The 27,616-nt window shown below is 44.8% G+C and overlaps 1 long non-coding RNA gene across 1 annotated transcript in view; it reads left to right on the forward strand.

Moving 5' to 3' along the window:
- The first annotated feature begins 188 nt into the window (after positions 1 to 188).
- Positions 189 to 27,616, forward strand: part of LOC142290741 (uncharacterized) — a 62,822-nt gene continuing 35,394 nt past the window's right edge. The window contains exon 1 of the long non-coding RNA XR_012750379.1: positions 189 to 252. This is a non-coding gene — a long non-coding RNA (uncharacterized LOC142290741). The remainder of the gene's footprint in view (positions 253 to 27,616) is intronic.

Below are 27,616 nucleotides of genomic sequence, written 5' to 3' on the forward strand. Positions count from 1 at the left end.
ATAACCAAAGTTTTTTTTACAGATGAAAAATCCAATTTACAGTGAATCGAATTTGTTAGTGCTCTGCATATGAATAAAATAGAAGCGTAAGACTATAGAAATATAAATATATCATGGCAGAAATGAGGCATTGAGTGCCAGCTGGTGCGCAGTGCGTGTGACACCGAGGATTTAAACCAACCAACCACTAAAGAGGTCAGTTTCAACTTTGCACACGGAGCAGCTGGAGAAACCACAACTGCTGAAAGCCAGGTAGGGGCAGCCATCTTTACTTACTCATGTAGGCCTAATTTTCAGTGGGGTTGAGGTCAGGACCAGTCAAGTTTTTACACTCCAAACTCATCAGTAATGCTGTTTAGGGCCTTGCTCTGTGCACATGGGCACAATCATGCTGGAGCAGTAAAGGCCTTCCACAAACTCCCCACCAAGTTGGAAGCATACAATTGTCCAAAATGTCTTGCTATGCTGAAGGATTTGTAGCCATCCCCGTCTAAAAAAAACAAAAAAAAAATTAAAATAAAAAAAGCCTTAATGTTCAGTGTGAAAATAGCAAGATTTATCACTTTTATTTTTAGTAAAGATTATGATATGGGAAAAATATTGGCATAAGTTAAAAAATACATTTAACACTAAAACCTGGTATAAAATAATTAGTAATTTTTTGATGACACTTTCTTTAACCCTTCCACGACTTTTGATGTAAACTTATTTCATGGTCAGATAGGGGTTCACGACCTATGACAGGAGCTGTGCCCATGCAATCGCCACCATGATTTCTGCTTTTTTGACAGCCAAAAGCTTGCTGTCACTGCCAGGGATGATCTATGCATTGCCCCCAGCTGTTTAACCCCTAAATGCTGCGATCAATAGAGATCCCATGCAATCGCGACCCCCTCAAAGTGATCACGGGGGTCCGATCATTGCCATGGCAACTCGAGGTCGCCATGATGATGTTGTGCCGACCTCCATGTCAGCTAGCTATGGCAAGTGTCTTAGACCATGCCAGAAGCAGGGTCTAAGACGCTGGTGTCAGTGTAAAACTGTCAGGTATAATGTATTGCCATGCTGGTGTATTGCAATGTATTATACCAGCGATCAGAGCAATAAAAGTTAATCTCCCATATAGGGACTAAGGAAAAAAGTGGAAAAAAAAGCAAAAAAAAATTAAAAGTATAAAAAAAATCAGAAAATAGCAAAATACAGTATATTTTAAAAATTTTACCAATAAATATTTATATTTATATTTATCGAAAAGCAAACCAAAAAAGTACACAAATTTGGTATCGTCGCGTCTGGAACAACCCAATCTATAAAATTTTCACACTAGTTAACTCCTGCAGTGAACACTGTAAAATAAATACATAAAACACGTAGCAAAAACTATGTTTTTTCAATATACAGTTGACATAAACAGTGGAATAAAGTGCGATCAAAAAGTCATATGTAGTGATGAGCGAACCCGAACTGTAAAGTTCGATGTCCATACCAAACAGCAGGGAAGTCCTTCTTACAGTTCGGGTTTGGCAACCCAAATAATAAAACAAAAAAACAAAAGGGTTAAAGCAGGAGCAATATCCTTACCAAGCCTCCTCGCAGTGGTAATGCTACTTCCGGGTCTGTTCATCAGTGATCATACATATTTTACCGGCGGCTTGTATTGGCTGCCGATAGACCACGCCCCCACTCTCTCTAACAGCGCATGTGATTGACCAGCCCTTTAACACTGACAGTGCCAGCCGGGGAGAGGGGGGTGCGGGTCTCTCCCGCACTCCCCGACTCCCGGCCGGCACTGTTCATGTTAACACTAGAACTACAGGACTCGTGACACCTATATAGAAATACATAGTGCAAAGTAGTCAAAATGACTACCTCAGTAGTTCTAGTGTTAAAGGGCTGGCAAGGTCCAGTACTCAGGTCACTGGAGGTTATACCGTGGGAATGTGGGTATGATCTCCGGTGAACTGAGTGATGTCACAGCTGCCATCCAGGTTCCCCTTGTCAGTGCTTCCTGGAGCCTGGAGAGATCAGACGTGTTTTCGGTCTCTCCAGGCTCGGGTGTAGCAGGCTAGGACCGTCGTGGGATGTCATGTGGATTACAGCAGAACTTCAAGGGTTTTTTTTGGGTTAATAAAGACGGGAAAGAGGGTGCTGTATTTTATTTCAAATAAATTCTTTTTCTCGGTGTTTGTGTTTATTTCTTTTGACTTATAGGATTAGTGATGGGGGACTCATAGACCTCTACCCATCACTAATTCTGGGATTAGTGACAGCTGTGCGCTGTCATTAACCCCTATTACCCTGATTGCCACTGCACCAGGGCAATTGGGAAGAGCCCGGTAAAGCGTCGGGATTGTCACATCTAGTGAATGCAACAATTCCAGGGCGGCTGCAGGCTGCTATTCTTAGCCTGGAGGGACCCCAATAACGATGGGCCTCCCCAGGCTGAGAATACCAGCCCCAAGATGTTGGCTTTATCTTGCTGGATATCAAACCGCACATTGTTTTTTAAAAAATTATTTATAAAAAAAAGAAACCACATGCAGTTCCTCTTATTTTGATGCACAGCCAAGATAAGCAACACAGCTTGAGGTGGCAGCCTGTAGCCGTGGCTTTATCTGTGCTGGTATAAAGGGGGACCCTACACCAGTTTTTTAAAAATGTATTTATTTATTAATTTTACCTTCCACTATAAGCATGCAGACAGCACCTGTGATTCCAACCAATCACAGGCGCTTTTAGAGATGATGGGGGCATGGTCAGCCAATCAGAGCTGCCGGTGGGTGTTAAAGCAGTGAATATGCATAAGGACTCATGATCGGACCCGGAAGTAGTGATACAGCTGCACGGGAGGCTCAGTAAGTATAGTCTCCTGCTTTAACCCTTTTCTTTTACAGGTAATGTTTGGGTCCCCATAGACATATGGGATTCGGCGTTTGGGCACATGTTGGGGTTCAAGTACGGTCCCGAACTGGACTTTTTTTTTAAAGTCCCACCGGACCCGAACATCTGCGGTATCTCTGAAAACATAATTTTGTCTTGCAAAAATACAAGCCACTATATAACTTTGTCAGCAAAATATTACTTCTACCACAAGATGAACGTCGTAAAAAATAGTAAAAAAACCCTGTTATTGATTTGTTTATTCTGCCTCCAAAAGATTGCAATAAGGTTTGGCTCACATATATCCTGCGCTCTATGCTGAGCACTTTACATGTAAATCTCTGACAAAAATAACACAATTCGCTGTACTGAAGCAGAGGGAGTCACTTTTAACTCCTGTATGGCCTGTGCTCCAGTGGTGTCCATTTTGTTATGCCTCTTTTTAGGCGTGCCCAAAAGTGCAGTGAGCAACAGTTTTGTGCACCTTTGAAAAGACGAACACCACTAGACTGAAACCAAAGGGAGTCCGGAGTAATGCGGGCGTCACACGGTACGATATATCGGGCGATATGTCGTCGAGGTCACATCGTTAATGACGCATATCCAGCATCGTCAAACATATCGTACCGTGTGACACCTCGGAACGACTGTGAATGAGCAAAAATACTCACCTTATCGTTGCTCGTTGACACGTCGCTCATTTTCAAAAAGTCGCTCCTCCTTCTGTGCTCCGGTTGTTCGTCGTTCCCGTGGCAGCACACGTTGCTCCGTGTGACACCCCGGGAACGACGAACACAGCTTACCTGCATCCCGCCGGCAATGCGGAAGGAAGGAGGTGGGCGGGATGTTTACGTCCCGCTCATCTCCGCCCCTCCGCTTCTATTGGCCGGCGGCTGTGTGACGTTGCTGTGATGCCGAACGTCCCTCCCCCTTCAGGAAGAGGATGTTCGCCGCCCACAGCGAGGTCGTCCGGCAGGTAAGTACGTGTGACAGGGGGTTAACGACTTTGTGCGCCACGGGCAACTAATTGCCCGTGATGCATGATTTATTGTCCCGTGTGACGCCCCCATAACTCTGTTGCCTCATTAGTAAATGGATCTGTCAGGGGTTTCACCTGAATCACGTATGTCGGAGATGTAGAAGGAAACCCTAATGTAAGTGCTCAGCATAGAGCACAGGATATATGTGAACTGATCCAAAATATTCTGTACCCCAAATTCCCACTAACAGCATTCAACTCAACCCACAAAAGCCCAAGTCGCCACTCAGGTCTGTCATCTGTTAACGGAAATATAGGGGGCTTTCACGTTACTTGTAACACAAAGGCTCTGGAAAAGCCCTACAGCTCCCTAAAAATAAATGTATCAAAATATGCAGTTCCAAATCCAAATGCCCCATTCCTTTCTCAGTCTCACAGTGAGCCTAAACCACATTTAGCATCCACATGTTTTGCATTTTTGTGGTAAGGAAAGCCCATTTAATTTATGGGGTCCATGTCTCCAGAAGCACAAGCTGGGCAGAATCTATAGGCACTACAACGTACTGGGCACTACAGTGTACTGGGCACTACAATGGCAGATTTGCATTTTGACTCAGCAACATCCAGTGCTGCTTGTTTCTGGAAAACACCTATTGTGTCAAAATCATGACTACACCTGTAGATAAATGCGTAGAGGGGTGTATTTTCCAAAATAGTGTCACTTGATGAAGATTTTGCTATTGTGGCACTTAGGGTCTCTGTGCATGGAGTCCGCAAACTTTTGTATGAAAATCTATATTCCAGGATTCAAATAACGCTCCTTCCCTCCTTGTAGCTAAGCACAACTGAACAGGCACATATGAGGTGACAAATTTTGGTGCCATTTGTACTCATTTTCCTATGTGAAAATGTAAAATCTTGGGCTAAAACAACTTTTTTGTGGTAAAGATTACGGTAATTATTTTTTTTTTTCACCGCCCAATGGTATAAAATTCTGTGACACATCGATGGTGCCAATGTGATCACTGTACCCCTAGATAAATGTATTGAGAGGTGTAGTTTGTAAGATGGGGTCACTTATGGGGCATTCAGCTGTCCTGACACATCAGGGGCTCTGCCAATGTGATATGGCATGCAGAAACCATAACCACAAAATCTGCACTATAATTTGGCACTCTTTCCCTTCTGGGCTTTGCAATGTACCTCAAAAGTTGTTTTTGACCAAATATGGGGTATTGACGTACTTAGGAGAAATTGCTTAACAAACTGTTTTGTTCATCTTCCCCAATTCTGTGAATAATGTGAGGGTTAAAAATTATCACAATATGACTGCAGGATAGTGAGGGACAGGGAACTCCTTTAATGTCCCTCACGCTACGAGACCATAGGCTATTTCTAACCTCCAGATTACCCCTGATGGTGGAGATGCAGGAGCTCCAGTTTAAAAATATAATAATAGTAATAATAAGAAGAAGTTTTATTTATATAGCACTGACATGTTCTGCAACACGTTCTAATTCAGAGGGAACTTGTACAAACAAGATAAGACATTACAAGAGTAACACATAACACATCACAATCAAATACGAGGAGTGAGACCCTGCTCATAAGCTTACAATCTATGAGGAAATAGGGGAGACACAAAGCACTATTATTTTTGTGTGCCAAAGTATAGTTTTATTGATATTATTTTGAGGTACATACGTTTTGACTGCTTTTTATTGCATTTTTTCGGCAATTTTTTACTTATAGAAGGAATGTAAGGCTGTGTGCACACGTCGAGTATTTGGTTGCAGAAATTTCTGCACCATTTTTGCATCTTTTGGCAGTAAAAATAGCGGCAAAAAAAATAGTTTTCGATGTGTTTTTGCATGTATTTTTGACCTGTGGTTTTATAGTGTTTTTGACTGACTTCATTGCAGTCAATAAAAGAAAAATGTTCCTTCCAGCCCTCAAAAAGTACATGATGCTCAAGTCTATGGAAAGCATCCACAATCCAAACAAACAAATAGACCAGCACTCCTTGTATTCTTTTTAAGTCAAATCCTTTGTTCCATCCCCTGCACGGGAAGACAACACAGTAGCGCGTTTCGGCTTGAGCAAAAACCTTTCTCAAATAGAACATTTGCTTTCATTGAATGCAATGCATGAAAGTACATTGCAACACCGCTGAAAGAGTTGACATGTTGCAGATTGTTTTCTACACCAAATGTGCAAGTTACACATAAGCACCGTGTGCATAACACTTCAGGATTCTCATTGACTTTGCTGGTGTCAAGATGCCCTTCAGGTTTTGTGAAAAATCTGCACTCAAAAACACATCCAAAAACACAATAGAAATGCAATTTGTGCCCACAGGCTAATACTTTGACAACATTGTTCCCAGCAGCGACTTGGTAGTCAGAGATGTGTCCAGGGGTCTTTCCCATGCTCTTCTCATTCCATTTGAATACTTTTTCCATCCATTTCAGCGATTTTCCTGCCCCACCCCCCGCTTGAGTTTCCCATTGACTTCCATTATACTTGTTACTTGAGTGGACCCTGTCTGTGTTTCCCACCTGCTCGATTCGAGTACTTAGCATTTGAGCATGTTAGTTCTTGCATAGCACTAGTGTTTAAACAGCAATGATCAGAGCATGCTCCGATCACTGCTGTTGGATGTAGGTGCTGGTTGTATAACACAGCCGACACCTACCCTGTGGAAAAGGGCTCAGCTCCTGAGCCCGCTACATTCCACTCCCATAATGTACCATGTAAGGTGTTAAAAATACCTGAAAATGTAATTAAAAATATAAAAGACACCCCTTTACGATGGTGATTCAGCACTGACCCTCCAGTGGTGCTGCTGTTCTTTGTTCTCATTCTTCTAGATGTTAGTAGAATAGTATGTGACCTTATTCATATTATGATGTGAAGATTTTTTGGAATTGACAGGGATTTGTTTTATTATTTATCTTTTTTGTAACATTGTATATATTATGCAATAATAAGGTATAATTTCTGTACAACATGCAACATACTCTATTGCTTTAGGGACACCCATATCACTCTACTTATAAAGCTGGGTTCACACATAGCGACAGCGTCAACGACGTCGCTGTTACGTCACCATTTTCTGTGATGCAACAGCGACCTTGTAAGTCGCTGTTATGATCGCTGCTTAGCTGTCAAACACAGCAGAAGCAGCGATCATAACGACACGCGTCGCTGTGCTACATGTGCAGAGAGCAGGGAGCCGCGCACTGACAGCTGAGAGCGGCGGACGCTGGTAATGAAGGTAAATATCGGGTAACCAGGGAAAGGTCTTCCCTTGGTTACCCGATGTTTACGCTGGTTACAGCTTTCCGCAGCTGCCAGACGCCGGCTCCTGCTCCTTGCTCGCTTCATTTCGTCGCTCTCTCGCTGTCACACACAGCGATGTGTGCGTCACAGCGGGAGAGCGACGACCAAAAAATGAAGCTGGACATTCAGCAACGAGCGGCGACCTCACAGCAGGGGCCAGGTCGTTGCTGGATGTCACACACAGCGACAGCGACGGGACGTCGCTGCTACGTCACAGAAAATGGTGACATAGCAGCGACGTCGTTGTCGTCATCGCTGTGTGTGACACCAGCTTAAGGCCGGTGTGCTGACTGGTGTTAAATATATCAATCACTTTGCTTACCTAAATGCAGGAGCTGATCATTGTTATCTATGATAGTGTAAATATTGTGTGGGTGCATTTGCATCATTAGTATGTGTCTGCACTAGCATTTCATGTGTACTTCATTAGTGGTATTATTTAGGCTAGAATAATAATTATGTTGAATTCTCAATAGCAAGAGATTGCTTCAGAATTGCTTAACCCCTTCCTAATATTGCACTTATTATTTATTACTTCCCTTCTTCCAAGAGCCATGACTTTTAATTTTTCCATAGACATAGACATAAGAGGGCTTGTTTTTTGCAGGACGAGTTGTACTTTTGAATGACACCCTTCACTTCACCACCAGAGTACTGAAAACTGAGGCAAAATACTAAGTGCAATGAAATTGCGAAAAAAATGCAATTCTGATATTGTTTTTTGGGGGGATATTGTTAACAGCGTACATTGTGTGGTAAAAAATAACTCGGCAAATTGATTTTCCCCATCAGTATAATTACGGTGATACCAAACTATTCACTCAGATCTTTTTAATAGAATATACAGTATACAGTACAGACCAAAAGTTTGGACACACCTTCTCATTCAAAGAGTTTTCTTTATTTTCAGGACTCTGAAAATTGTAGATTCACATTGAAGGCATCACAACTATGAATTAAAACATGTGGAATGAAATACTTAACAAAAAGTGTGAAACAACTGAAAATATGTCTTGTATTCTAGGTTCTTCAAAGTAGCCACCTTTTGCTTTGAATACTGCTTTGCACACTCTTGGCATTTTCTTGATGAGCTTCAAGAGGTAGTCACCGGAAATGGTCTTCCAACAGCCTTGAAAGAAGTTCCCAGAGATGCTTAGCACTTGTTGGCCCTTTTGCCTTCACTCTGCGGTCCAGCTCACACCAAACCATCTCGATTGGGTTCAGGTCTGGTGACTGTGGAGGCCAGGTCATCTGGTGTAGCACCCAATCACTCTTCTTCTTAGTTAGATAGCCCTTACATAGCCTGGAGGTGTGTTTGGGGTCATTGTCCTGTTGAAAAATAAATGATGGTTCAACTAAACGTAAACCGAATGGAATGGCACGCCGCTGCAAGATGCTGTGGTAGGCATGCTGGTTCTGTATGCCTTCAATTTTAAATAAATCCCCAACAGTGTCACCAGCAAAACACCCCCACACCATCACACCTCCTCCTCCATGCTTCACTGTAAGAACCAGACATGTAAAGTCCATCCGTTCACCTTTTCTACAAAGACACGGTGGTTGGATCCAAAGATCTCAAATATGGACTCATCAGACCAAAGCACAGATTTCCACTGGTCTAATGTCCATTCCTTGTGTTCTTTAGCCCAAACAAGTCTCTTCTGCTTGTTGCCTGTCCTTAGCAGTGGTTTCCTAGCAGCTATTTTACCATGAAGGCCTGCTGCACAAAGTCTCCCCTTAACAGTTGTTCTAGAGATGAGAAGGTGTGTCCAAACTTTTGGTCTGTACTGTATATAAATATTTCTTTTCTAAACCAGACAAGCCCTTATATAAGTACAAATTTCTTACTATATAACTAAAAATTAAATAATTGATCACTATGCTTTGAGTTTCTATTCTTCACCATTTCTAAGACCATGATTGCTGTAAGTGAATGAAATATTGTTTATGTGAATGAAACAGTGCAGACCAAGTGCTCCTTAGGCTATGTGCGCACTAGAAAAGTGATTTTTCTCAAGAAAATTTCTTGAGAAACTTCTGGGAGTTGAAGATTACCGCACCTGCGGTAAAAAAACGCACCAAAACCGCGGGAAAAACGCATGCGTTTTTGCCGGGTTTTTGCTGTGGTTTTTCCGCAGGTTGGTCCCTGCGTTTTTTTATGCTGTAACTGCAATAAATAATATAGATAATAGATAGATAATCGATAGATAGATAGATAGACAGATAATGGATAGAGGGAAAGATGGATAGATGAATAGATAGATAGATAATAGATGAGAAAGACCTATATAATGTCCCACTTCCCTGCATATTCTAAGCTGGCACCCTTTAGTGACTTTCATGTAGCACTAAAGGGTGCTTAGCCTTGTATTTAGCCAAAAAATAAATAAATAATTAAAAAAAAACGACGTGAGGTCCCCCATATCTTTTGTAGCCAGCTAGGGTAAAGCAGACGGCTGCAGCTTGCAGACCACAGCTGGCAGCTTTACCTTGGCTGGTAATCCAAAACAGAGGGTACCCCACGCTGTTATTTTACATTAAATAAATAATTTAAAACAAAAAACGTGGTCCCACCCAAATTGGATCACCAGCCAAGGTAAAGCGGGCAGCTGTGGTCTGGTATTCTCAGACTAGGGAGGTCCACCGTTATTGGACACTCCCCAGCCTAAAAATAGCAGGCCACAGCTGCCCCAGAAGTGACGCATCCATTAGAAGTGCCAGTCCTGGCGCTTTGCCCCAACTCATCCCGTTGCCCTGGTGCGGTGGCAAACGGGGTAATATATGGGGTTGATGCCAGATGTGTAATGGCATCAAGCCCTGGGGTTAGTGATGTCAAGCGTCTATCAAATACCTGACATCACAACCAAGTTAGTAAAAAATAAAAAGTAGACAACAAAAAAGTTTTATTTGAAAAAACACTCCCCAAAACATTCCCTTTTTCAACAATTTATTGAAAAGAACAATCAACTCCAGGTCCGGCGTAATCCAATAAGGGGGTCCCACGACGATCCGTACAATAGTCACTGTCCCAGTCAATGAAAAACAGAATGTTCCCCATTGTCTGGGAGAGCAGTGCAGTGACCTGGCCTAACATTAATAGGTCAGCCCCGGTCACTGCAGGGGATGACGAGCGCTGCTGTCAGGAGGTTAGATGAGATCATTACCTGCAGTGATGATCTCCTGCTCTCCTGACATCAGCGCTGTCACTGATTTCTATGCCTGCCGCGTTCTCAGCAGTATCGCGAGAGCCCGTGACGTTACCGCTAGTCAGTCTCGGGCCGCCCGTGAGTCGGGCATAGAAGGCTGTGACAGCGCTGACGTCAGGAGAGTAGGAGATCGTCACAGCAGGTAATGATCTCATCTAACCTCCCGACAGCAGCGCTCGTCATTCCCGCGGCTGCCTGCACTGCAATGTGAGAAGCTGCTGATACTGCAGTGCAAGCAGTCGCGGGGCTGGAGCGGGACACAGACTGCACGGGCACCCGACAGAGGTCACACGGAAGTGCTTTCGTGCGGCGTCCAGGGTGTGTGATATGTGTGTGTTTACTCTGCTCTGCTTCCTCTTCCTGTCATAATGACATCACTTCCCTGCAAAACGCAGAGTAGTGATGAACATTACCACAGGTAAACCGCGGCTATACCGAGGGTATACCGCACATCACTTGCTACCTGCGGTATACCCGCGGTATTTCGCGATTACATTACAGTGAATGGAGTGAAATACCGCAGGTACCTGCGGAAAAGAAGTGACATGCACATTTTCTCAAGAAATTCTGCAGAAAGAATTTTCTTGAGAAAAAAAACGCAGGTTTTGCTGGGAAATGTCTGCAGAAAGATTACAAACATTTCTCAAGAAATTTCTGCAGCAAAACCGCGGGTAAAACCGCAGGTAAAAACACAGTGTGCGCACAGGGCCTTACTGTTCTTAGTATTCTACATTGTATTATATGGCTGCACAAAATGAAAGAATTATTAGTTTATGGAGGGAATAAAGGGAGTGTCGCGGGCGGGGGCGCAGACGACGGCAGGGGGCTACTCGAGACGCTCGGATCCTGGATCGTGGCTGTGGCTCGAGTGGCAGCCGGATCTGGGGCTCATGCAGCAGCCCGTCGCCCACAACTAATAAAGGGGTTATTTACAGGGGAGAGTTTGTCAGTTACACCACCCGTGGGTTGCGGTGATAGTTTGGTGACACCGCCGCTGCTTTGGTATGGGGCACCTGGGGCTGATGGAGCGGGGCAGCAGGATGGTATCCCCTCCACGGGTAGGGGTGGTGTTGTCCCGGGGCCCAGGTGTAGGTGGAGTGGAATGCTGAGACACCGTCTCCAGGCTGGACCGGATGATACCGGTGTACTCACCGTTGTTGAATAATTCACACAGAGTCCAAGTAGTAAACCAAGTGCCAGATACCGGTAGCCTCGGGTCCAGCACACCAGTGAGCAGAACACTCCTGAACTCTAATTTTGTGTCTTGTGTGTTGACTAGTCTGCATGGATTGGGAAACGTCCACTCCTGGTATTGTTGCTGTGGGAGCTGTGGCTTGCGAGATCTGACCCTGTGGATTTTTGCAAGCACTTGCAGATGCCCTATCCCCCGCGTTGGGCTTCCGTATCTCTCTATCTGGGCTACTCGTGGGACAAGATCTGGAACCTTGTCCCCTGCTGGCTAATTGACAAGGTGCTTTCAGCTGTCCTCGCCCTGGGGTCCAGGTACCCCGACTGTGCACGGCCTCCGGACCGGATTCCCGCTGTCGGCACCGGCGGGCTACAACCCTGCCCCGGTCCACTTAAGGTCTCCTGCGACCGGATCTCCATCGCCTGTGGCCCTACTCTGCCGTCTGCCACCTAGTCAGCTCAGGTAGTCCGGTAGTCCGGGAGCTATAACCCCTGACCACCACTTCACTCCTCTCACTTCCTCTGTCCAAACTTATCCGACTTGTTCCCTCCCCGAACACCTCAGAACCCCTAGGTGGGCGTCACCATCTGCCTAGCTCCGCCCACTGGTGTGTCCCTATTGTCTTGGGGGGGTGACTAGGCTTTGTGGCTGGTGTTTGTAGCTGTGTGGGGTTATGTTGGTAGGACAAAGAGGAGAGAGTCCTGCATCTGAAAGATGGATGCAGTCTCCTGTGACAACCTGATTTTGTCAGGGCGTCAGAGGAGCATGATTAATGGAGGAAATAAAGGGGGCAAGATTAATGGAGGGAATAAAGGGGGCACGATTAATGGAGGGAATAAAGGAGGCATGATTAATGGAGGGAATAAAGGGGGCATGATTAACACCCTTAGATGCCATGGCCACTGCAGTTATGAGAGGGATGCAGTGGGCTCCCTCTTTCACCTCATTAGCTTTCCTGTAGTAGAATTATGTGCCAATCAGTTTCCATTGGAGCCAAGAACGCAACAATGGCCTTCAAGTCTGTCATGCACATACGTCTAATAAGTTCTGCCTAATGAAAGATGTATATGTGGTCTGTGAGTAAATCATTGAAAAGCATAACATCAATATAGTTTAAAGAAAAAAAAAGTCCCTAGTAAAAAATGTGGCTCAGTGGTTAGCACTGTTGCTTTGCACCACTGGGGTCCTGGGCTCAAATCTCACCAAGAACAACTTCTACAAGCAGTTTGTATGTTCTCCCCGTGTTTGTCTGGTTTCCTCTGGATTCTCCATTTTCCTCCCACTTTCCAAAGAAATACAGATAAGGAATGTAAATTGTTAGCTCCAATGGTGAGAATGGCTGGTTAACAAAGATAGTGCGGAGCCCACATTGTTTTTATAAATGATTTCTTTAATTACTTGTAAAAAATGGTGTGGGGTCCCCTCTCTTTTTGTTAACCAGCCAAGGCAAAGCAGACAGCTGAGTGTTGCAGCCGGCAGCTGTCTTCTTTACCTGCTCTGGTTTTCAAATGATCAAAAATAGACAGTAGCCCACTTCATTTTTTTACTTAGTCCCTATCCACATTTTGATATAGGGCAATTGCCCCCATTTTGCATACTTTTGCAGCCCCTACCCTTTACTACAACCATTATCAGCCATTTTACTGCATTGAAGTTCAGGTTCCCATTGACTTATATGGGGTTGGGGGTCTAAGGTCAAGTTCGGATCAAGTCTGGTTCCCGAACTGAACTTTTAACTAAAGTTCTTCCGAACCTGGCGAACATGAACTTCCAGGGGTCTCTTGATCTCTATTCAGGAAGCAAAATCTTCGTTGTCCAGTGTATTAAGGAAATAAAAAAACTATTTACTGTGCATAAGTGGAAAAAAATATATTATCACTGTAATTTGTAACAACCCTGAAAATAAAATTGTTATTCATTTATAGCACACAATGAGCGCTGTAAAAAACAATAATGGCCACATTTGTATTTTCCCCTGTAAAATGAACAAAATCTATGCAATATATGCACAATAAAAAAAGCCCACATATGGCTATATCAATGGAAATAAAATAACTCTCTAAATGCAGATATAGAATTGAAGCGCCCCCGGGGTCAGGGGGTTACTCATCACCGGGCCGCGGTGCTTCTGCTGTGTCGCTGCGGTGGTCTTGCCCGGTTCCGTGACCCTGGCGGTGTCAAAAAAGATGGGGATGCGGATGATGGGGGTAGTTGTTTGTGGTGCCGGTGTTGTGGACTGTGAACCCTTCCTTCTTGTGCTGTATGTGGTGAATCCCTGTAACTTGTAGTACTACAGAGACTCATGTCCTGGGTGTAGTTCCCATCCTGTTTGACAGGCAGCGCGAGTCCGTTATTGGGCTGGATCCTGGTCACAACCCCTGTCTCTGTTTGCTCCTATACCCTGGATACTTTAGGTGGGCAAAGGGACATGCAATCCCCTCACCTGGCGGATTCTGCTGGTTGAAGTTCCCACCAACCTAGGGCTCCGCGTCCCGTCTGCGCTGATCCCAAGGGAGCTATGAAGCTCTCCCTTCAGCGACCGTGTTCTTCTGCATCTCACATGGTTCCTGTCCTAAGCTGTTCTGTCTGAGTCTGTGTGTGTCGCCTTGCTCCCCTGTCTCTAGCTCCACCCCCAGGTGCTGACTTCGTGAGTGGGGAAAGTTCCATTCCCATGGCAGCCAGCCCCCCACATCTACCCTAGCCAGTCCCAGTGGCTGGCTACTAAGGTGTATGTAGTGTGTGAATGTGATGAACACCTGTGATAAACCTCCTCCTTACCCGGGATGAATACTGCACCTTAAATTAGGTGCAGTACCCTGTGGCGACTGTAGCCTCAGGGGCACCACAGAATGACTAAAGAAGTACTTAAAAAGGACCGGTCACCTGGTCAAATATGACCAGATTTTGCTCCTATTTTATTTCCACTCCTCCTTTGAGTATTCTATTTTTTAATCCACCATACAGTACCAGAGATATGGGCATTTGTATCTTATCTAGTGCTATTTTCAATGGTCTTTACTAAGTCGGCATGGCTCACAAAATTAGCCAGGAGCATGATGTTTGGCTTCTCTGCACAATTATCAAGTGAAAAAGGCCTCCTTGACAAAGATCAGAAAGATTAGTATTAAAAAAAGACCCATAATCTAGAATTGCATGGTGGATTTAAAAAAATGAAATAAATAAATAAATAAAAGAATAAAAGTAAAATACTCATGTGAGGATCAGGAGTAAAAGAAGAACAAAATCTGGCCACTTTTGACCTTGTGACAGGTTATCTTTTAAAATGTTCCTCTTCTAGAAAAGTGTTCCCCAAATGTTTGGATGCTAGTGTAGAAAGAAGCTTAGATGATACTCATCCCCCCCGAGTCCAGTGCTCGCTCCCCTCCGCTGCTCCCGTCATGTCCTTAAGAGGTTATTGGTGGAGAACTGCTGCAACATCTAGGAACAACTTACTAATGATTAATATAGTGGCTGCATACACAAGGAGGTAAAAATACATCTGCCACTGCAAATTTTCAGATTTTCATAGTGAAGTATAATAAATTTCCACAAGAGGGCACCAAAGTACAAAGCCGCGGATTCCATGAAGAGAAGTTCATCTTTGAGAGTACTTAAATGGAATGTCAGGTCCATCATTTATGAAGCCAGCATCAGAAATGCTGAAACAAACATGCCTATGACTATATCCTGCCCTCACTATATGCTGGCCATCACTATATGCTGCCCATCACTATATGCTGCCTATCACTATATGCTGCCCATCACTATATGCTGCCCATCACTATATTCTGCCCATCACTATATGCTGCCCATCACTATATTCTGCCCATCACTATATGCTGCTCATCACTATATGCTGCCCATCACTATATGCTGCTCATCACTATATGCTGCCCATCACTATATGCTGCCCATCACTATATGCAGCCCATCACTATATGCAGCCCATCACTATGTGCTGCCCATCACTATATGCTGTCCATCACTATATACTGCCCACCACTATATGCTGCTCATCACTATATGCTGCTCATCACTATATGCTGTCCATCACTATATACTGCCCATCACTATATGCTGCCCATCACTATATTCTGCCCATCACTATATGCTGCTCATCACTATATGCTGCCCATCACTATATGCTGCTCATCACTATATTCTGCCCATCACTATATGCTGCCTATCACTATATGCTGCCCATCACTATATGCTGCCCATCACTATATGCTGCCCATCACTATATGCTGCTCATCACTATATTCTGCCCATCACTATATGCTGCCCATCACTATATGCTGCCCATCACTATATTCTGCCCATCACTATATGCTGCTCATCACTATATTCTGCCCATCACTATATGCTGCCCATCACTATATTCTGCCCATCACTATATGCTGGCCATCACTATATGCAGCCCATCACTATATTCTGCCCATCACTATATGCAGCCCATCATTATATGCAGCCCATCGCTATATGCTGCCCATCACTATATGCTGCCCATCACTATATGCTGTCCATCACTATATGCTGCCCATCACTATATGCTGCTCATCACTATATGCAGCCCATCACTATATGCTGCCCATCACTATATGCTGCTCATCACTATATGCTGCTCATCACTATATGCTGTCCATCACTATATGCTGCTCATCACTATATGCAGCCCATCACTATATGCTGCCCATCACTATATGCTGCTCATCACTATATGCTGCCCATCACTATATGCTGCTCATCACTATATGCTGCCCATTACTATATGCTGCCCATTACTATATGCTGCCCATCACTATATGCTGCCCATCACTATATTCTGCCCATCACTATATGCTGCCCATCACTATATTCTGCCCATCACTATATGCTGCCCATCACTATATGCAGCCCATCACTATATGCAGCCCATCACTATATGCAGCCCATCATTATATGCAGCCCATCGCTATATGCTGACCATCACTATATGCTGCCCATCACTATATGCTGTCCATCACTATATGCTGCCCATCACTATATGCTGCTCATCACTATATGCTGCCCATCACTATATGCTGCTCATCACTATATGCTGCCCATCACTATATGCTGCCCATCACTATATGCAGCCCATCACTATATGCAGCCCATCACTATATGCAGCCCATCACTATATGCTGCCCATCACTATATGCTGTCCATCACTATATACTGCCCATCACTATATGCTGCTCATCACTATATGCTGTCCATCACTATATGCTGCCCATCACTATATGCTGCCCATCACTATATGCTGCCCATCACTATATGCTGCTCATCACTATATGCTGTCCATCACTATATGCAGCCCATCACTATATGCTGCCCATCACTATATGCTGCTCATCACTATATGCTGCCCATCACTATATGCTGCTCATCACTATATGCTGCCTATCACTATATGCTGCTCATCACTATATGCTGCCCATTACTATATGCTGCCCATCACTATATGCTGCCCATCACTATATTCTGCCCATCACTATATGCTGGCCATCACTATATGCTGCCCATCACTATATGCAGCCCATCACTATATGCAGCCCATCACTATATGCAGCCCATCATTATATGCAGCCCATCGCTATATGCTGACCATCTCTATATGCTGCCCATCACTATATGCTGTCCATCACTATATGCTGCCCATCACTATATGCTGCTCATCACTATATGCAGCCCATCACTATATGCTGCCCATCACTATATGCTGCTCATCACTATATGCTGCCCATCACTATATGCTGCTCATCACTATATGCTGCCCATTACTATATGCTGCCCATCACTATATGCTGCCCATCACTATATGCAGCCCATCACTATATGCTGCTCATCACTATATGCTGCCCATCACTATATACTGCCCATCACTATATGCTGCCCATTACTATATGCTGCCCATCACTATATGCTGCCCATCACCATATGCAGCCCATCACTATATGCAGCCCATCACTATATGCTGCCCATCACTATATGATGTCCATCACTATATACTGCCCATCACTATATGCTGACCATCACTATATGCTGCCCATCACTATATGCTGCCCATCACTATATGCTGCCCATCACTTTATGCTGCCCACCACTATACGCTGCCTATCACTATATGCTACCCATCACTTTATGCTGCCCATCACTATATGCTGCTCATCACTGTATGCTGCCCATCACTATATGCTGCTCATCACTATATGCTGTCCATCACTATATGCTGGCCATTACTATATGCTACCCATTACTATATGCTGCCCACCACTATATGCTACCCATCACTATATGCCGCCCATCACTATATGCTGCCCATCACTATATGCTACCCATTACTTTATGCTGCCCACCACTATATGCTACCCACCACTATATGCTACCCACCACTATATGCTGCCCATCACTATATGCTGCCCATCACTATATGCTGCCCATCACTATATGCTACCCATCACTATATGCTGCCCATCACTATATGCTGCCCATCACTATATGCTACCCATCACTATATGCTACCCATTGCTATATGCTACCCATTACTATATGCTGCCCATCACTATATGCTACCCATTACTATATGCTGCTCATCACTATATGCAGCCCATCACTATATGCTGCCCATCACTATATGCTGCCCATCACTATATGCTGCCCATCACTATATACTGCCCATCACTATATACTGCCCATCACTATATGACTTCCCTCTGCTACATTTTTTTGCAAAATACTGTACAAAGACTCATTCACACTAACACTCAAAAGTAAAGTTTCACTTGTATATTTACCAAAGCATAAAAATATATGTCTCCAGAGGTCATGAAAAAGAAAAATAACGCCCCAGAAAACGGTAATTGGGCAAATAATCAAAATTGACTATCCTCAGTGGTTGATTGCTTTTAATGGCTGAGACTGACTAGTCTGTCCTTTAACACTTATTTTTCACGATTTTGGAATCCATCTATGACATTATAGTGGCCTTTTTGCAGATGAATAAATAAAGGGGTTTTACAATAAAAAAAAAAGAATGATACCCTCACTAATTCAACTGCTGCCCCTTTTAGTATATTGCTTTGTCCCTCCCAGTCTTTGACATATCAACAATAATGTGAGTTGGGGTACAGTCCTGACCCAGGACACTGATATGGCCAGTGATTGACTGAGCAGTCATTTCTTGTGCATTGAGGGGGAGCAGTAAGTAGAGAACAGCGAAGAGCCCCCAAACATCAGTTTGGCAACTGCTATATATTGGTCAGGCCGCACTTTTTTTTTTTTTTCTCTTTAGAAATTCTAACATGGAAATGGATATCCCCTTTAAATGTTTGCATAATGTTCCATCTAAATGAAGTAGCCGTGATTTGGTAAATACATAAAGGTAGCTTAGAGTATACATTAAGAATAAGCTCTAGCTGTCTATCACCAGAGGTCTGGGTAGGGCCAGGGATGTCAGACTGAACGCTAGTAAAATGGTGTGACAAGTTGGATGCTAAACGAATGACACATAATAATATAGATTACTCCACAGAGGTGCAGAATGTCTCATATACATGACTGTGGTGTAATAAAGGCTAATACTGACTGAGGTAAGATTAGAAATCTGATGGTTTTATCAGCATCTCGCTCACGCTATGTTTTATTTTAACTAATGATGAGGGAGTGTACATGCCACTGCTTGATAATCAAACATCGGGGTGCTCTGGTATGTTCATTGTTCGAGTCCACGCCCCATGTGTTTCGTGACTATATTAGACAGCCAATAAAAATGCGGGGATTGCTAGCAATCCACGGTAATGCCATTTCCACGTTAGCTACTGACGTTACTGTGATTAGCCAGTGGCATCGCCTCTTTAGATATCTTATATAACACCCGGTGACATGATGCTTGGCACACTCTCCTCTGAATGCAGCTCAGTGAGAGTTGATCCAGAAGAGAGAGCTTAGATTAGAGCAGGCATATAGGCAGAGTTTAATTGTTATTGCAGTAATTGTATACCTCTGCTGCACCATTAAAACAAAAGTCCTTTTCAGGGCAACATACTGTTTTTTCTGTAGTAAAACCGCTGTTACCTGCATTAAGTGTGGGTATAGCTGATAGATTTGGGATAGTTGTGGATTAGAGGCATATAGGCAGGGTTTATTGCCTTAGGCTATGTGCACACGCTGCGGATTTACCACGGATTTTACTGCGGATTTGCTTCAGAAAATGTGTCTAACATTTCTGCAGTCAATCCCCAGCAAAACCTATGGGTATAACAAAATTATGTGCGCACACTGCGGTTTTTTATACCTGCTGATTTACCTGCGGATTTTCCGCTGCGGAATTAACCCTAGAACGCATACCTGGGGCCTCGCCTGCTAGGTCATTTGTTTTCTATGGTAGATTGTTATGCTTGCGCGTTCTAGGGTTAATGAGCATGTCACTTCTTTTCTGCAGGTACCTGCGGTTTTTGCCATAGATAATGGTAAAAATCCGCAGGGACGAACCTGCGGAAAAACCACGGCAAATCCAAGGCAAATCTGCACCAAACCACGGAAAAACCGCATGCATATTTTGTTGCATTTTTTTACCGCAGTGCCGGAATCTTTAAGAGGGTCTGGATTTTCCTTCAGAAAAAATCACTTTCTAGTGCGCACATGGCCTTATAGTCCTTGTATAGGTGTAATGTTGCTGCGACAAAAGTCCTTTTCAGGACTACATATTTTCTTTTCCCTATTAATACCAGAAAGTTTTTGTCATATATTTTATACCTAATTTAACATGCGCAAGGCATGCAGTAAGAGACAGGAAAATGGACGTGGTACTGATGGTGCACAGAGGCCATGGACCAAGTGAAACTGAATCTGATGTGGAAGCACAACAAACATGCTCACTCCCGAGACCTAGCTTCTTTTTTCGATTTTGCAGGGGGCATGAGACGCCACTCTTGTAGCCAGAACAGTCCAAACGGGTGGTCTGTTGGATGGCAGATAATGCTTCCAGTATGTTTCCCAGCACCACCCTCTCTTCCACATGGTCCAGTATCATGTGGTAGAATCGTCGTAGGACCTCATATGGATTATGTCGGATCTGGGTGTTTTGGGGGTTAATAAAGTGGTGAAAGAGTTTGTTTTTTTTGTATTTTATTTAAAATAACACATCAATCCATGTGTAATTGGCTAAAGCCTTAGAAATTAGGACATTGAGATGTAAACTAAACTGGAAAAATTAACATCATTTGAAGGACCAGATTCTCTTCAGTAGAGATGAGCCACCCCCCTGGAGTTCAAGTTCGGTTCGGTTCGTCGAACGGTGCCCCGTTCGACGAGCTGTTCGACAAACCTCTCGAACCCCATTGAAAACAATGGGAAGCAATCACAAATACATAAAACACATTGTAAATGTACACATACAGTTAATAAACATTGCCATAACACTTACCGGTGCCCGCGATCCGTCCTGCACTCTGTCTCCCGCCGCTTTTCCATCGGTAATCGCTGCGTCCTCCCGGTAACCAGCAGTGATGCAGGACCTATCATGACGTCAAAATAGCCATGTGACCAGTCACGTGTCTATTATCTCATTGGCTACAGACTGGTCACATGGCTTTGACGTCATGCTAGGTCCTGTCATTGCACTCTCCGGTACACGGTGCACGTTTGTGTATCGCCGTGTACCGGCGACATACTCTGGCACACGTTCAACTCCCCGTTCTGCTTCCCCATTCCATTATTGACCGGCTGACACAATAATAACGGTAAATAACGGAGATCACCGTTGCAATAGCAACGCGCCTGTTAGCAGTGACGTGACCGCTAACAGCCGCAGCGGCACCGGGAATCACGTGATCGGAGCACCGTTGCTATGGCAACCCATCTGTCAGCGGTGACGGTACCGCTAACAGCCAGCAGCACTGATCACTCACGGAGTGAAAAGCCTGCACAGGAGCAGCAGCGTCTTCCTCCCATGCAGTGCTGCTGATGGAGCAGAGCTGCATGTGTTGAAGGAGAAGGAAGACAGAAGACCATGGATCGTGAAGGGATAAGAGGGAGTAATAAACATGGAGTCGCTAAGTGTGTCTGTGTATTTATTACTATTAAAGTATTTTTTCTCTGTGTGGTGTCTTTTTTTTAACCCTTTATTGGAGATTCTGAATGGCCGGGTCAAACTTGCCTGACATTAAAGGCTGCTTTACATGGTACGACCGATTGTGCGATTTCACAATCGATCGTACCCGCCCCCGTCCTTTTTGCGTCACGGGCAAATCGCTGCCCGTGGCGCACAAAGTCGGTAACCCCCGTCACACATACCTCTCGTGCGACCACGCTGTGGGTGGCGAACGTCCACTTCCTGGAGTGGGAGGGACGTTCGGCATCACAGCGACGTCACACGGCCGCCGGCCAATAGAAGTGGAGGGGCGGAGATGAGCAGGATGTAAACATCCCGCCCACCTCCTTCCTTCCACATAGAGCCGGCGGCTGACGCGGGAGGCAGGTACGCGATGTTCATCGCTCCCGTGGTGTCACACGGAGCGACGTGTGATGCCACGGGAACGATGAACAACCGGCGCCCAATTTCAGAACCGATATTATGGAACCTAGCGACCAGTACACGAATCAAGATTTGTGAGCGATACTGTGTCGCTAGGAGGTGTCACACAGGCCGGCATCGCCAGCGATGCCGGATGTGCGCCTGGTGTAAAGCAGCCTTAAGAATCTCTGGCTTAATACTAGCTAGTAAAACAAAGCTAGTATTAACTCATTATTATCCAGCAAGCAGCTGGATTATTATCCAGTGCAGCTGGAAGAGTTGGATACAGCGCCAGATGATGGCGCTTCTATGAGAGCGCCATTTTCTGGGGCGGCTGTGGACTGCAATTCGTAGCAGAGGGGCCCAGAAACCTCGGGCTAACCTGTGCTGCGGATTCCAATCCCCAGCTGCCTAGTTGTACCCAGCTGGACACAAAAATGGGGCAAAGCCCACGTGTTTTTTTTTTAATTATTTCATAAAATTCATGAAATAATTAAAAAAAGGGCTTCCCTATATTTTTAGTTCCCAGCCGGGTACAAATAGGCAGCTGGGGGTTGGGGGCAGCCTTACCTGCCTGCTGTACCTGGCTAGCATACAAAAATATGGTGAAGCTCACGTCATTTTTTTTTTTTTTTTAGTTTTTTGGAAAAAAAAATAAAAAATGCTTCCCTGGATTTTCCATTGACAGTGAAGGTAACACCAAGCAGTGGGGGTTAGCAGCCAGTAGCTGCTTGGATTACCCTTATGTAGCAATACAAAAAATGCAGCGGGAGCCCATATATTTTTTTTTATTATTTATTTAAATAACTAAAAAAAATGGGCTTCCCTGTATTTTGATTGCCTGACATGACAGTGCTGTAAATATAAATCATTAAAAAAAATGACGTAGCGCCCCGCGGTATTTTTGATTCTCAGCGCAGTTAAAGCAGACAGCTACGGGTTGTCACCCACATCTGCCTGGCGTTACCTTGGCTGGCAATCAAAATACAGGGAAGCCCATTAATTTTTTTTATTTAAAAAAATAGTTAAAAAAAAAAATGACGTGGGGTCCCCCCATTTTTGATAGCCAGCTAGGGTAAAGCAGATGGCTGTAGCCTGAAAACCACAGCTGCAGCTTTACCGTGGTTAGGGATCCAATGTGGAGGTCACCCCAGGCTCTTTTTTATAATTATTTTATAAATAATAATAATTACAAACAAAAGTAGGGTCCCCCCCAAATTGGATCACCAGCCAAGGTAAAGCAAACAGCTGTGGTCTGGTATTCTCAGGGTGGGAAGGTCCATAATTATTGGCACTTCACAGCCTAAAAATAGCAGGCCGCAGGTGCCCCAGAAGTGGCGCATCCACTAGATGCGCCAATCCTGGCGCTTCACCCCAGCTCATCCCGTGCTCTGGTGTAGTGGCAAATAGGGTAATAAATGGGGTTGATACTAGCTGTAAGGTCACCTGACATCAAGCCCAGCAGTTTGTGAAGTCATAGCGTCTATCAGATACCTGACATCACAAACTGTCAGTACTAACAAAAAAATAGACAAAAAAAATGTATTTGAAAAAACACTCCCCAAAACATTCCCTCTTTCACCAATTTATTGTAAGGAAAAAAAAATAAGGGGGTCCCACAATGACTCTGGACCATCTAGAATATGGGAGGACATGCTCAGGGAACGTATCCCCCATTTTCTTGGAGTGCAGACCCTCCATGTGAGGAGTGTGGGTGCAATGAATCTGCACCCACTCTCCCCAGGTCCACAGCAGCAGAGTCCATGTCGTAAGTGTTGCTAGCAAACCTGCAATGCCCTGCTCATGAGGTAAGGGCATGCCTAATCAGGTGAACTATTCTACATTTCCAAATATTGGTATTTGCTGATATTATTATATTATTGCTATTCCATCTACTATATATTGGGGATAGGATCTTGGAGATGGCATACCCCTTTAAGTCCAGTTATCCAGCTGAATGAATACTAAACAACAGAGCTTGCTATTTAGACATGTTTTCTTGTGGCGTATAACGGACTCTCATGTTTGATAGTCGTTCAGCAGGGCAACTATAAAATCAAATACCTCAATTTGGAAATATAGTATAGCTCTCCTGATCAACTATGTTCCTTACCTCATGAGCAGGGCATTGCAGTTGCTTACAGATGCATGGTTACCGCCACTCACTGTGTCTGAACACAGGAAGTTGAGCTGACAGCCGCTCTGTGCATGCGGCAGCGTCTATTGTGAAGGAGGGGCCGCGGGGGATCAATGCTGCACAGGTATGGTGGTCACCGGGGAACACCGGTGGGGTTATAGGGGGTGACCTGGCAGGGCCTGGGGAGGAGTTTTCTGTCGCATGTGTCATGGCACATGCAACAGAAATCAGAAGAGTAGGGTGAATGCGGCCGGCGCCCTGCTGTGTGCGTGGCCATCTTGGATTTCCGGGAGGGGGTCGGGGGGGCACTTTGGCGACACCGGGGGACCGGGGAGGAGATTTATCTTCCATCTGACATGTTTGTTCATGTCAGATGGGAGATAAATAATTTTTTACCAGCGCTGTCATTTACTGTAACGTCATCATCGGTATACGGTGTATACCTGTGATCACGTGAGCAGGGACCGGAAAAACCGGCCTGAATCATGATCTCCAGGGTCTCAGCTACTCCTGAAACCCCGGAGATTTTCTGACGCTGGGGGGTGCTATTCACTTATTTCTGCCTGCTGTTTATAAACGGCAGATCAGAATAAGGCTACATTCACACGACCGATCCGTTTTTGCGGTCCGCAAAAAACGGTCCTTTTTTTTCACGGGTGCATCCGTGTGGCATCCGTTTCCGTTCCGTATACGGTCCGTATGTCATCTGTTTGTCATTCGTGTGCCTTCCGGTTTTTTTGCGTACTGCAAAAAAACTGAAGGAGGCAAAATACATAAATTTACCCAGGATCCATAGCTTCAACCTACATGAGACAGTCACATGTTTACTCCAGTGCTATTTTCTACTGCTTTTCACAGCGTAGAGCGCTCTGGTGATTTTCCTGTGTTTGTACACTTCATAACAATCTTTTCTGTCATTATAATGGCAGAAAGACACATAATGTCCCACTCTCCTGCATTTTGTAATTTTGCACCCTTTGGTGCCTTTCATGTGGCACTAAGGGGTGCTTAGCCTTGTATTTACCAAAAAAAAAAAAATAAATTAAAAAAAAATGACGTGGAGTTCCCCCTATTTTTGTAGCCAGCTAGGGTAAAGCAGACAGCTGCAGCCTGCAGACCATAGCTGGCAGCTTCACCTTGGCTAGTAATCCAAAACTGAGGGCACCCCACGCTGTTATTTTAAATTAAATAAATAATTAAAAAAAAAATACGTGGGGGTCCCCCCAAAATTGGATCACCAGCCAAGGTAAAGCGGACAGCTGGAGTCTGATATTCTCAGACTAGGGAGGTCCATGGTTATTGGACTCTCCCCAGCCTAAAAATAGCAGGCCGTAGCCGCCCCACAAGTGGCGCATCCATTAGACTTGCCAATCCTGATGCTTCGCCCCAGCTCATCCCGTGCCCTGGTGCGATGGCAAACGGGGTAATATATGGGGTTAATACCAGATGTGTAATGTCACCTGGCATCAAGCCCTGGGGTTCGTGAGGTCAGGCGTCTATCAGATACCCAACATCACCAACCCAGTCAGTAATAAAAAAAAATAGACGACAAACACATTTTTATTTGAAAAAACACTGCCCAAAACATTCCCTCTTTCACCAATTTATTAGAAAGAAAAACAAATCCAGGTCTGCTGTAATCCAAGGGGTTCCCATTACGATCCATACCATAGTCAATGTCCCAGTCAATTAAGAACAGAATGTTCCATATTGGCTGGGAGAGCAATGCAGTGACCTGAGCTAACATCAATAGGTCAGCCCAGGTCACTGCAGGGCATGACGAGTGCTGCTGTCAGGAGTGAGGTACATTACCTGCGGTGACGATCTCCTGCACTGCTGACAGAAGACCTGTCACTGCCTTCAATGACCGCCTCCTTCACAGCCAAGTATCGCGGGAGCCTGTGACATCACCGCTAGTCACAGTCTCGGGTCAACAGCGAGAGGAAATGTGAAGCGGCGGCCATGGAAGACAGTGACAGCGCTGAGGTTGGGAGGGCAGGACTTCATCACCGCAGGTAAGCCGAGCAGGGTAATGTGTGCGGAGTGCGAGGTGGGTGGAGCCTAGCGGGGTAATGTGTGCAGAGTGCGAGGTGGGTGGAGCTAAGCGGGGTAATGTGTGTGGAGTGCAAAGTGGGTGGAGCCTAGCGGGGCCATGTGTGCGGGTGGTGGAGTGCGAAGTGGGTGGAGCCTAGCAGGGCCATGTGTGCGGGCGACGGAGTGCAAAGTGGGTGGAGCCTAGCGGGGCCATGTGGCGCTGAGGACGTCAGTGCCGGTGACTGCATGGCTGGGGACAGGTGAGTGTGAGTGTGTGTGTGTACATGCCGAGTGCAGGAGGGGGCGGAGCCCAGCGGGGAAGTGTCGGCTCCCTGCACACGTAACGGGTAAATATCGGGTTACCAAGCAAAGCGCTTTGCTTGGATACCCGATATTGATCTTGGTTACCAGCTTACCGCAGGCTGCCAGTGATGGCTCCCTGCACACTGTAGCTGTAAAAAGCCCTGCTTTTGGTGATCGAACCATTCTCGAACGTAACTTGAACTGTCGAGCTTTTAGCAAAAAGCTCGAGTTCGAGTTAGATCTCGAGCACCCCCAAAATCACTCAAACATGAAATTGGCGAACCTCGAACCTCGAACATCGCTCAACTCTACTCTTCAGTCTTCTGGAGACTGAGGGGCAAAAGCTTAAAAACCATATGAGATCCATCCAATGGAAGGAAAATGTATCTGCTCTTTGCCAAGATTCATTTCCCTGCCACTTTCTTTAAGTTTCTTTGTTTGTAATCATCAAGACTGTTGTGGATGAAAAATTACTTGTTTGGTGAATAAAAGAGCTTGCAAGAAGCATGAGTGTTGTGGTTTTCTACATTTTACTGGTTATAATCATGGATATGACCATAGGACTTGGTGGGATGACGTTCTGAATGAAAGGGCCTTTTGCTTGTAATAGAATGCTTAATGTCTGCAAATTACTTTCTCCTCCTGGTACATGACCTTAATCATGTGAAAAAAATATGACCCAAATAGAGTGAATGATTTTAAATATGGAAACCCATGGGGTTTACATGCAAATTCTGCCATATCTGCTGTGAGCCTTTTGGCCCTGCACTGGTTGATTCCATAGTTGAATTCTTGTCTAATCGTATGTACTGTTGGCTGGCTTCAATAGCACCATATTAGAAGAGTTGTGCTCTTATAATCTGAGAAGCTGCATCCTCCTCCTGTTCTGTCTAAAGAGCAATGGATCTGCAGCTTTCTCCTCCTTATAATGGAGATTTTGGTTCTTTCTGCTATGAAGAACCAGTAACTCAAGCATTATTAATATCCTATGTTATCACGACCTATATAC

This window comes from Anomaloglossus baeobatrachus, chromosome 1 (assembly GCF_048569485.1).
Source record: "Anomaloglossus baeobatrachus isolate aAnoBae1 chromosome 1, aAnoBae1.hap1, whole genome shotgun sequence".
Taxonomy (NCBI): Eukaryota; Metazoa; Chordata; class Amphibia; order Anura; family Aromobatidae; genus Anomaloglossus; species Anomaloglossus baeobatrachus.